This window comes from Sminthopsis crassicaudata, chromosome 6 (assembly GCF_048593235.1).
Source record: "Sminthopsis crassicaudata isolate SCR6 chromosome 6, ASM4859323v1, whole genome shotgun sequence".
NCBI lineage: Eukaryota > Metazoa > Chordata > Mammalia > Dasyuromorphia > Dasyuridae > Sminthopsis > Sminthopsis crassicaudata.
The window spans coordinates 247,140,084-247,150,749 of NC_133622.1; the positions used below are offsets into that span (position 1 = coordinate 247,140,084).

The 10,666-nt window shown below is 36.9% G+C and overlaps 1 protein-coding gene across 1 annotated transcript in view; it reads right to left on the minus strand.

Moving 5' to 3' along the window:
* Window positions 1-10,666, minus strand: part of LOC141546740 (membrane-spanning 4-domains subfamily A member 6D-like) — a 276,103-nt gene that overhangs the window by 247,209 nt on the left and 18,228 nt on the right. The window lies entirely within an intron of this gene.

Consider the following 10,666-nt stretch of genomic DNA (forward strand, 5'->3'; position numbering starts at 1 on the left):
ATATACAAAATTATATACAGCAGCATTTTTGTGATAGGTAAGAATCGGAAACAATTCAATCCAGCCTAATAAACATTTAGCACTTACTATATGCCAGGTACTGTGTTAAACATTGAGGATATAATTAATAAAAAGAAAGCTAGTTCCTATTCTCAAGGAGTTCAAAATCTTACAGTGAGAGAGAACATCCAAAAGAAGGCAAAAAAATGAGAGAAGGATAAGGGGGGGAGGGGAGGAAGTAGATCAGGATGTAACTGGTGCAGGGTCCCTACTTCTGAGCCAAATAGAGCAATAGATGTGGAGCTGAGTCCAGTTTTTGTCCTCTATAAAGAAAGGCAATGGAAAGAGTTTGGTACTCCATCCTCTAGTCCTCCTTAAAGAGGGGAGAAAAGGCTGAGGGAGGTAGCTTCAATCAAGGTTAGAATTCGCAGCATGGTGATGAGAGAGGACAAGGTGTCCATCAACTGGGGAAAAGATAAATATCATTGTGATACATGAAGGTAATATATTATTCCTGTGCTATAAGAAAGAAGGTGTGATGGATACAGAGAAGCATTAAAAAACTATATGAATTAAAGCAAAATGAAGTAAACAGAGCCAAGAAAATAATATGTGCAGCAACTACAATGTAAATGGAAAAATAATGATATGCTAAAACATCAAAAGTGAATGTGACAACAATCATAAAGATAAAGCAGGGGTCCAATAATGGGATATGAGAGGACATCCTAACAACCTTCTTCTTCATGGAGGAAGAAAGTCCACTGGTGACACACTACATATACTTTGAACTTTTTCCAATAAAATTAGTCATACTGATATTTTTCCCTCAAAAAATATTATTTGTTATATAGGATGGCTCTTTTGGAGGGGGTGATAACTTGGGATAGCTATGATGATATAAGAAACAGAAGACATCAATAAAAATTATACCAAAGGAAAGAAGGAAGGGGAGAGAGAGGGAAGAGGGGAAACACATATAGACAGACAGACAGGGGGAGGGACAGAGGAAGGGAGAGAGGAAAGGATGGAAGTCCCATACCCATACCAGAATATTACCATACCCATACAGGGACACCAAGACTGGGATAGATGCTAACTTGCAGTGTTCTTGGTTACAACCCATTTCTTGTTTACAGATCCAGATCGAATGAGAATGAAACCTAGAAATGGGGTTGGTTTTCCAAGATAGAAAGGCCCTCTCCTAGGTAGTATAATCAGAAAAAAAGGTAGTACTTCAGAATACCTCAAACCCCAAATGCAGAGAGAGGTCCCAATTGTAGCATCTTCCCAATTCTGCAGAGGAATGAAAAGGGCTGAAATCCTAGACCAAAGGAAACTAATGGTTCTGCTTCTCTAAACCAATAGTTTTCTAAGTGAATGATAGGGGCTGATTCCAGTAACAGTTTTCCATTCCTCAAGCCCAAATCTAGATCAGAAACTTGCAGAGCTCAAATTAGGAATCAGCAATTAGACTTTGCCCTGAATCAGATCACTTTGAGAGCAATGAAAGACTATAAGTGCCTAACCTGAGTGGTCACTGAGATCCTAGAAAACCACAATACTCAATGTTCTCAAGTGCTGGAGTTCAGCTCCAGTGAAGGTGAGGGTGAACTGAATCTTCAGGAACCAAAGAGAAAAATGAACTGGCAATTTTTGTTTATTAATCTGAGAGCCAGAGTTTAAGTACTCTTTAAGCTAGTGTTGCATTAACACCAATTACCTCCAGGTGGCACTATGTACATTCCAGGGTTAACGTATAGAACATATTTCCACATTTCAGTTTGACCTTAATTAGCAATAACAAGGTATTTTTCATAACAGGGTCATAAATAACAGTAACTATCAATAACAAGGTATTTGTCATAATAGTCATAAATAGCATAATTGTGCTGCCTTGTTCCTGTCACATTCATGCTCCATCAAGATTATCCTAAATTTATCTTGAGCATGTCTTTTATTCATTGTGAAGGGAGGTGGTAAGCCAATGCTTTTGGATTGCTCACCCTTATAGAGAGCAGGTCTCAAATAATACCTGGACTGGGCTTTTTCTGTACATGGATTTATTCAATACTAGTCTTCTATACTCAAAAAAGCAGCAATAGGTCCAGTCTAGACCTTCTCTCCTCAAGTATCACAGAGCACTATAATAACATCAAGTCTGAAATCAGTAAGCTGGAAAAATTAGCAAATAAAAAAGAAGCTCATCATAAAGATGGCAGGGAAGCTCAAGACACAAACCCAGAAGAAGAGAATGACTCCAAAACATCTACCACTGAAGCTTCAGAGAGGGGAAAAAAATCAGAAGGCAAAAATTCAACTAGAATTCCTTAATAAGATAAAGGGGGTTTTTTTGTTTGTTTTAAGAATTTAGGATGTTTTTATAAATGAAATGAGAGTGCTTGAGTATTATGGGCCAGAACTCTGTACTTAAAACAAGGATTCTTACAAGGTGCTAACTCAATGGAATTGATAAATACAATGGTTATCTAGTTTAGCATGGTGATTAATAGTTCTCTAGTTCAGTACATGTACTTAATACTTCATATAGTTCTACAAGATTCATACCTACAGTGATATAATTAAAATAGAGCATATAAAGCTGGAACAAACTCAGCCACAGTCTGAGCCAAGACAAGAGGACTGGAGGTGAGCTCAAGCTCTCAGAGCCAAGGACAGACAGATTCATTCCATCATCCACCTTTGTGGTGGCTGGAAACTGAAGCACAAGCCCTTGGACTCAGAGCCACATTAATTCACTTCATCTCATACCACCATGGTGGCTGGCTTCCTGTACTTCCCCCACTGAGACCAAGGGAGGTCTGAAAGGCTCTCCAGAAAGCTGCCTAGCCCCAAGCAAGGAGACAATAAAGAATTTGGATTTTAACATTTGGCTATTCTTGTGGTGATTAGTCTACTGAAATGAAGACTTCTCCAAGACCTCCAGAAAACCAACAGGAACATTACATTTTGGAGTCCGAGCGTGGGACTAAGGACCTATATCTGTGACCCAGAAATTAGGGTAAGTACAAAAATAGACAAGGAAGACACTTTTTTTAAGGGCTGAAGTAGTTTCAGCTGAAATGGGACAAATGTTTAGAAAGGAGACTTTTTCACCTCAAGGAAAATATGTTGGAAAGCATAGTTAAAGTCATAAAAAACCAAGATTTGATTATAACTTGGGAGCAGATCATTGAATTTTTAGAAACATTACAATACACATCTTCTTGGTTCTCAAAGGAAAAAGAATTAGATCCAGAGGAGTGGAAATTAGTAGAAGAGCAATTAAGTGAATATTACAATGATAATGGTCCTGATTCAATTCCTAAAGAAACATTTTATACATATAACTTAATACAATTGGCTTTAGGAAATTACATAAGTTATAGAATAAGGAAAAAGAAGAAAGTGCAGGAAGGGGAGGATACTGACAAACTAGGTGAAAAGGATGAAGAATTAGACAAGAAAGGAGTTAAGTACAATTCTGATGAAATTAAGAAATGTGGTGCTTCACAGCAGGAGCCCTTACAGTATTCCCCATCTCATGACCCTTCCCCCCTCAATTAATCCTTCTTGGGTGGAGGGAGAAGGAGGAGGCAAGGGCAGTGAAACAATCAGCATCACCTAAGAAGCAGCCTATGACACAATTATAAAAGGCACGAGTTAAAGCTAAAAAAAGAAGGACAGGATATATCTGATTTAATAGAAGCATACCCTGTAATTGGAGAATTTGGTTTTTCAGGTCAAGCCAGAAGACGCACTCCTTTTAAATCAAAGATTTAAAAAAGGGTTGCACTCTTTATGGTGCTACATTGTCTTATGTTAAAATGGTATTAGAGAATTTGGCTTATGAAATTTTAATCCCTAGTGATTGGAAATCTATAGCAAGGACATGTTTAGAACATGGACAAAACTTGTGGCTTTCAGAATACAACGAACTCTTTAGAATACAACATCAACAAAATCTGCAAACTGGACTTAATATACAAATCACCTTTGACCAACCAGCAGGTAAAGGCTAGTATGCAGACACTTCAGTACAGATTAATTACCCTTTAATAGTATAAGAGCAAATTGCTGCTGCTGCTATCAAAGCATGGGGCTCTCTCCCAGGAAAACAAGATAGAAGGGAATCCTTCAAGAAATAGAGCAAAATCCAAATGAACCCTTTGCTGATTTTATGGTACATCTGCAAACAACTATCATATGAACGATTGGAGAAAATGCAGCTAGAGGAATAATGATCAAACAACTTGCTAAAGAAAATACTAATGAGGTTTGTAGAAGAGTTATATGGGGACTACACAAAGATGATCCTTCAGAGGAGATCATAAGATTCTGTGCCACAGTGGGCACAAATGCCTTTTATACCCAGACTATGATGCAGAACATGCGAAGACCAGGTCCCTTGTGGCAAGGGACTTCCAGAGAGACTCATCAATGCTTTCAATGTGGTAAAGTAGGGCACCTGAAAGCTCAATGTAGGCATAGAAATAGAGTGAGAAAATGGGAGAACAAGACCCAAAACCCTGTGTCCAAAATCAATAAGGACTTCCACTGGGCTTCAGAATATAGAGTGACTCAGGGAAATGGGAGTTGAGGCCCAGCTTCAAGACCTCAAACAAACATGATGGCAACTGAAGTTATACACAGAAAGTCTTTAGAAGTTCAGGACTCCGATATGATCAATCAGCAAAGAAGCAATCTGATGGAAGAAAGGGATTACATGATCTATCAGCCAAAAAGCAATCAGACGGGAGAGATTACAATTGGGGAAAATAGAGGCTTTTTAACCCAATAGAAGGGCAGTGTCCAGTGAGAACAGCTCCAATATAATCTCCAAGTGATGAGGAGAGATCCAGAAAGTTGTAAATGGAAGGGACTAGATGGGTTAACTGCTTGGGGGAAAAGGTTTGCTTGCTTCTCTACAGATAGAGAAGGAATCGAATGGGTGCCAACAAACACCTTGAAAAAGATAGAAAGAGAGAAAAAAAACCTCAAAACAAAGAAGACCTAAGAAGCATCTGACACTGAAAGAGCATGGCTGATATGAGACTGTTAAAGAACTTCAAAACCAGCAGGAATCATTGGATTCCCTGACACATGAAGTAATGAATAATAGATTGGTTTTGGACTATTTCTAGTACTTGTGGACTTGTATAATTCCTCATGTTGATTCATGTTGCTTGTTATGTAATAACCCCCATGTTGATGGATTTATGTATAACTGTTTCAAAGTTAGACTTTTCAGAAGCCCGCTAATCTGGTTTGACTCCTTTTGGTGTTTTCATCTCTCTTTCTGAGATGTCAGGAAGGATGTGATCACCAACTTTTTGGGGTTCTCACCTCCCTGAGAAGTCAGGAAGGGCATGACCACCTACGTTCTAAAACAAAAGAAAACAGGAGATGTTATGGGCCAAAACTCTTGTACTTGAAAAAAGAATTATTACAAGATGCCAACTCAGTGGAATTGATAAGACAATGATAATTTAGTTTAGCATGGTAATTAATAGTTCTCTAGTTCAGTAAATGTACTTAGTACATAATACTTGAGAGAGAAAATTGGAAAAGAAAATAGAGCTATAGAAGAAAAAATTGAAAAGGTAATTAACTTAAATTGAATGAAATAGAAGCCAATGATTGTGAAATAACAAGAAATGTTAAAACAAAATCAAAAGACTAAAAGTATAAATGAAAATATAAAATATGTCAGCAAAAACAATTTATCTGGAAAACAGATTGATGGGGATGAACCCTGAAAAATGATGGGGGTAAACTCTGAAACTCTCCTCTGACAGAAACTCATCCTTCAGGGCAGTTAAGCAGTTTCATTCTGTTAGAAATCTTGGCGGGGACTAGCTGCACCCTCTATTGAGTTGAAGATTAGCCCAAGACCACTCCCAGTAGCTCAAACTTAAGTAGTCTCATTTAGTTGGAGATCTCAACCTCATATTCCTATTGAGTGGCTTGAAACTCCAAGATAAGTACTCTCTTTTCAACTGGAAATCTAGGTCTGGGAGAATTAAATCTCATTCAATAAAAGCCCCAGCCTCAGACTTCTTATAAAAAGACAATTTTGAACTCCAAATCTGCAGAAGTCCAAAGTAGGATTATACTTTGCCAAGAAGTTCTCTTCTTGGCATAGCTGCCTGCCAGGACTCTTGCCCGCTGTGAAGATAACCCTCTTCTCAGTGTTAACCTTTGCCATTTTCCCTGACAGGACCTTTTGCTACTAAGAAATCTGTTTTGCTAGCAAAAATGGCTTCTTAGTGGCAATAAATATTAATCCCTTTTGCCATTCAGATTTTTTGGGCTCATGCATTCTTTCACATTGGACCTGTGCCAACCAGAGGGGATTCTCACACCTCAATTCTCTACCACTAGACCCGCATCAAAATTAAGAAGAAAATATTTAACTAGATTATGTAAACATATTGAAAAATAAAAAGAATCTAATATCATATTTCAAGAAATCTTAAAACTGCTCAGAGAATCAAAGATCAAAGAGGAAACAAAAAAAAAAAGTATCAATCATCTCCTGAAATAAAAACATCCAAGGAAACTACAGACTAAATCCAGAATTTCCAGGTCAAATTAAAATTAATGCATTCAGCTAGAAAAAAAATAATTCAATTACCAAGGAACCACAGTCAGGGTCACAACATGATTAAGCGACCACCACTAGAAAAAAGAAGTTTTGTTATTTCTTGACTATCAAGAGAAGATGGAAAGAGAGGAGAAGAAGAATGGTTGGAGGTGGGAAGAAAGGAGAGAAGGGTAGAGAAAATTATTTCAGATAATCAGGATGAGAAAGTAGACATCTATTCAAACAAGAAGGAGGGTATAGAGTGTGTAGCTGACACTTGAATGTCATTCTCACATTAACTAACCAAAAGAAGAATGTACACAGTTATGTAAAGAAATACATTCCATTAAACAAAGAAATAAGATTGTAAGGGAGAAAGGGAAGAAAAGGAACTACAGGGAGATTGAGATTAGTACTAATCAAAATAAACTAAGGACATACTACATAGATATTTGCAGTTCTTTTTGAAGGAGCAAAGAATGAGAATTTTAGGAAGTATAACGTAAATTGAAAAATGGATAAACAAATTAAAATATATAAATATAACAGAATATTATTGGGCTAAAAGAAATAATGGAGAGGATTTCAGAAAAAAAACTGGGAAGATTTGTATGAACTGAATCATGAGAACAATTTATACAATGACAATTTGGCAAAGGCAAACTACTTTGAAAGAATTAGGAACACTTATCAACATAATGACCAAACAGAATTTCAGAGGACTAATGACAAAACATGATATGTACCTCCTGATAGAGAGGTAAAGAACTTAAAATGCGAATGAAATATTTTTGGACAAGGCAAATAGGGAAATTCATTCTGATTGACATTGACATATGTTTGTAATTAGTTTTGTTTTTCTTATATTCTCAAATAGAGGACAGATGGGATAGTGAAAAGGTAGATTTTTCCTGAGAGCAACAAATATTTCAAAAGAAAACAAATTAAATTAGGAATCTTGAAAAATGAAAGTGACGCAAAAGAAATTATTAAAATGATAATACAATATTACAGAATATATGATAATATAATTGTTATAATAATAATTGATAAAACACTTTGGATTTTTCTATTCTGACAATATTCTTGGAGTGTATGTTTGAGAATGTTGTAATCTATTATTTTTTGGATGCCTGTTTCCAAAAAATCTTTTCAAATCTCAACTAACAATCTTGGAGTTAGAAAGGGACTCAGAAACTATTTCCTTCTGCACATACCTAAATCCTCTCTACAACAACCTTGTTAAGTGATTTTTCAGCTTCCTCTTAAAGTGACAGGTGATCCTTAATTCCTAAGGCAGCTTGCTCTACTATTGGTCAGCTTTAATTGTAGAATAATTTTCCTTACTTAATGCTGAAATTTGCATGTGACATTGCCTTCTCTTTCTTGGAAAAAAGAAGTTTCACAGCTGGATCCTGCTATTCAGGAGGCACCAGAAAATTAAAGTATGATCAAGAAGAAATCCCTTTTATTTCCCCCAAGGTAGTGACCATAGTCTGAATGGTGAGACAGGACCATGGTCAGAGACAAGAAGGGTACCAGCATTATCACACCCACATTTCATGTTTCAGGGTTTCTTCATCTTTCAGGATTTGAGGGTTCTAGATTTGATAATCTCAGGTTATCAATTGTTAGATTTGAGTCTCCTTGTCCACAAGGCAGTGAAAAAATTCAATGACTCCAGAGTCACATGGTCTGACTTCCAATTGTACCTTTAATACTACCTGTTTAATTGGGGGCAAAAATCATCTCAACTCTTTGAGCTTCAGTTTACCTTTCTTAATTCAGAAATTGGACTAGATGGTCTCTGAGATCCCTCCTACTCCTGGAGCTGTTCTCCACCATCTCTATAGGAAATAGTGATTAGAACAGTTTTGAATGAAATCAAGCTGAGGTACAGTCAATCCAGTGCTTAACATGTTTGTACCCTGAAGTAAGCAACATGACTTTAGTCATGCAAGCCACAGACAGAAGAGACAATACTGTCTCATGGTCTCTTGAGCTGTTATTCATTAGGAAGTGAAACCTCACTTTCACAGATTTTTTTTTTTTTTTTTTTTTACAGGAAACAGCTGCAGTTGGCCAATTTAAGAACACGTTTGTCACAGCAACAAGTCACGAGATGGTAGAAATCTTCAAATCCCACAAATATGTACAAAGCTATAAATGCTGGCAGTGATTGGTAGGCACCTCTCTGTCAATAATTGGGCATGACAATTCATGGAAATAAAAGAATCTTGGAGGAAATTTGAAAGTAAAGGAGAAGTAATCAAGTTGTTATCCAAAAGACCCATAAGAAAGAATAAAAAGTGATAGGTTCTTTTATTTTTAAAATATTAAGTTGGTTTCTAACCAACCACAAAGCATATGATTAGACTTCCTTCAAGCTAGGGTTCTCAACCAGCAGGATCAGGACTAATAGTAATAATAACTAGCACACACACACACACACACACACACACACACACACACATATATATATATATGTATATGTATGTGTGTGTGTATATATGTATATATGTATGTATGTATATATACACACACACATACACATACGTATATCTATGTGTGGGCATGCATGTATAGATATAGTGATTTAAAGTTTGCAAAACACTTTGCGTATGTTAAATCATTTGATCTGATTTGATTCTCACATTAATTACTGTCTTAATTTTATAAGTGAGAAAATTGAGATTTAAGAGAACTCCAATAACTTGGGCCAGGATACTGACATCACCTCCCTATGATGATTAAGTCAATAAGAATAGACTATGACTTCAAGAATTCCATAAAATTAAGGAGTTTTTTGATAAAGCTGGTGGTTCTGTTCATAACATTATAAAACACATTGAAGGATAATGCATTTACCAGGAAAGAATGAAAAAGACACAAAATCTAATTTTTATTACTAGACTACTAGATCAGTGGCACAAATTAAAAAAAAAAAAAACCTGCCTGAGGGGGGAATAATATGATGCAGCCCTTAGGAAGGATATAGCAATAACCCTAAGACCACCAGACCTTGGGAATGATATAGTTGGAAATGATATATTTCTTCCCCTAAACTATCCTGCTCCAGTTTACTCTACCTGACCAACACGATGCTAACACCACAAACATTGCTGGCTATCAGATAACAGCCTGATGGTCACTGACAATAGAGTTTTTAATGAGCAACAATAATGAAGTGCTTAAAGTTAAGCAGATGCAGAACAAAAGACACTTGACCTAGGTCTAAAAACATACCTCTGGAAGGTGTCCCATTCCCTACCCCCTAAACTCTGCCCAGAGAACTAGAGGACTGCACCTGCACACACAGTCAGACCAGACCACTGCTCAACTTTACTTCTAAGCCATAAAACTACCATTATTAGTGACTTGAAGTACCTGGTTTCTCTATCTTTTTCCTAAAAATTTATATTCCTGCTCCTGGTTCTTTGCTAACTTCCTTCAAAACTTAGCTCTCTTTAATTGGCATTACAATTATAATAAACTTTGCCCCTGGCCTTGGAGATAGGTCTGAACCTGAAAATTCTTTTGATACACCGATCAAGGTCAGTCTGAATCTCCAACATTTTGGAGGTCCCCTTGAACCTCCACATTTGGATCTTTACGGAATTTTGTGTGAGCTTAATTTATTCCGGGAGGACTCCTTGCTGGAGCAGTCTATAAGGATGTTGGGGCTTTGTCTTGCCTTATCTAGGTGTTTTGTTATTGTTTTGTTTTTTCATATTGTCCTCAACTCCTTCCTCTCTACTACTCCAAATATTTAATCCATTTTCCAGTATGACTATTTTTACTTTTCTCCTATTTCTAGCATTTGTCGCCTTCTCTCTTTTCACACAGCTGCAACCTTGGGTCCTCCTCATTTCTTCACATCTCACTGATTACTGCCAACAACCTCCTAATTGGTTTCTGGCCTCAAGTGTCTCTCTCCTTGAGTCCACCCTATGTAAATCACTAAACCTCTCAGTGACCCCTCTATCCCTGGTCCCAGTTTTCTAAAACTGGACACGGCATATGTGCCAGGATGTAGATAGATAAACCCCTTGATCATAATTTGCCTCTCATACAGGGTTC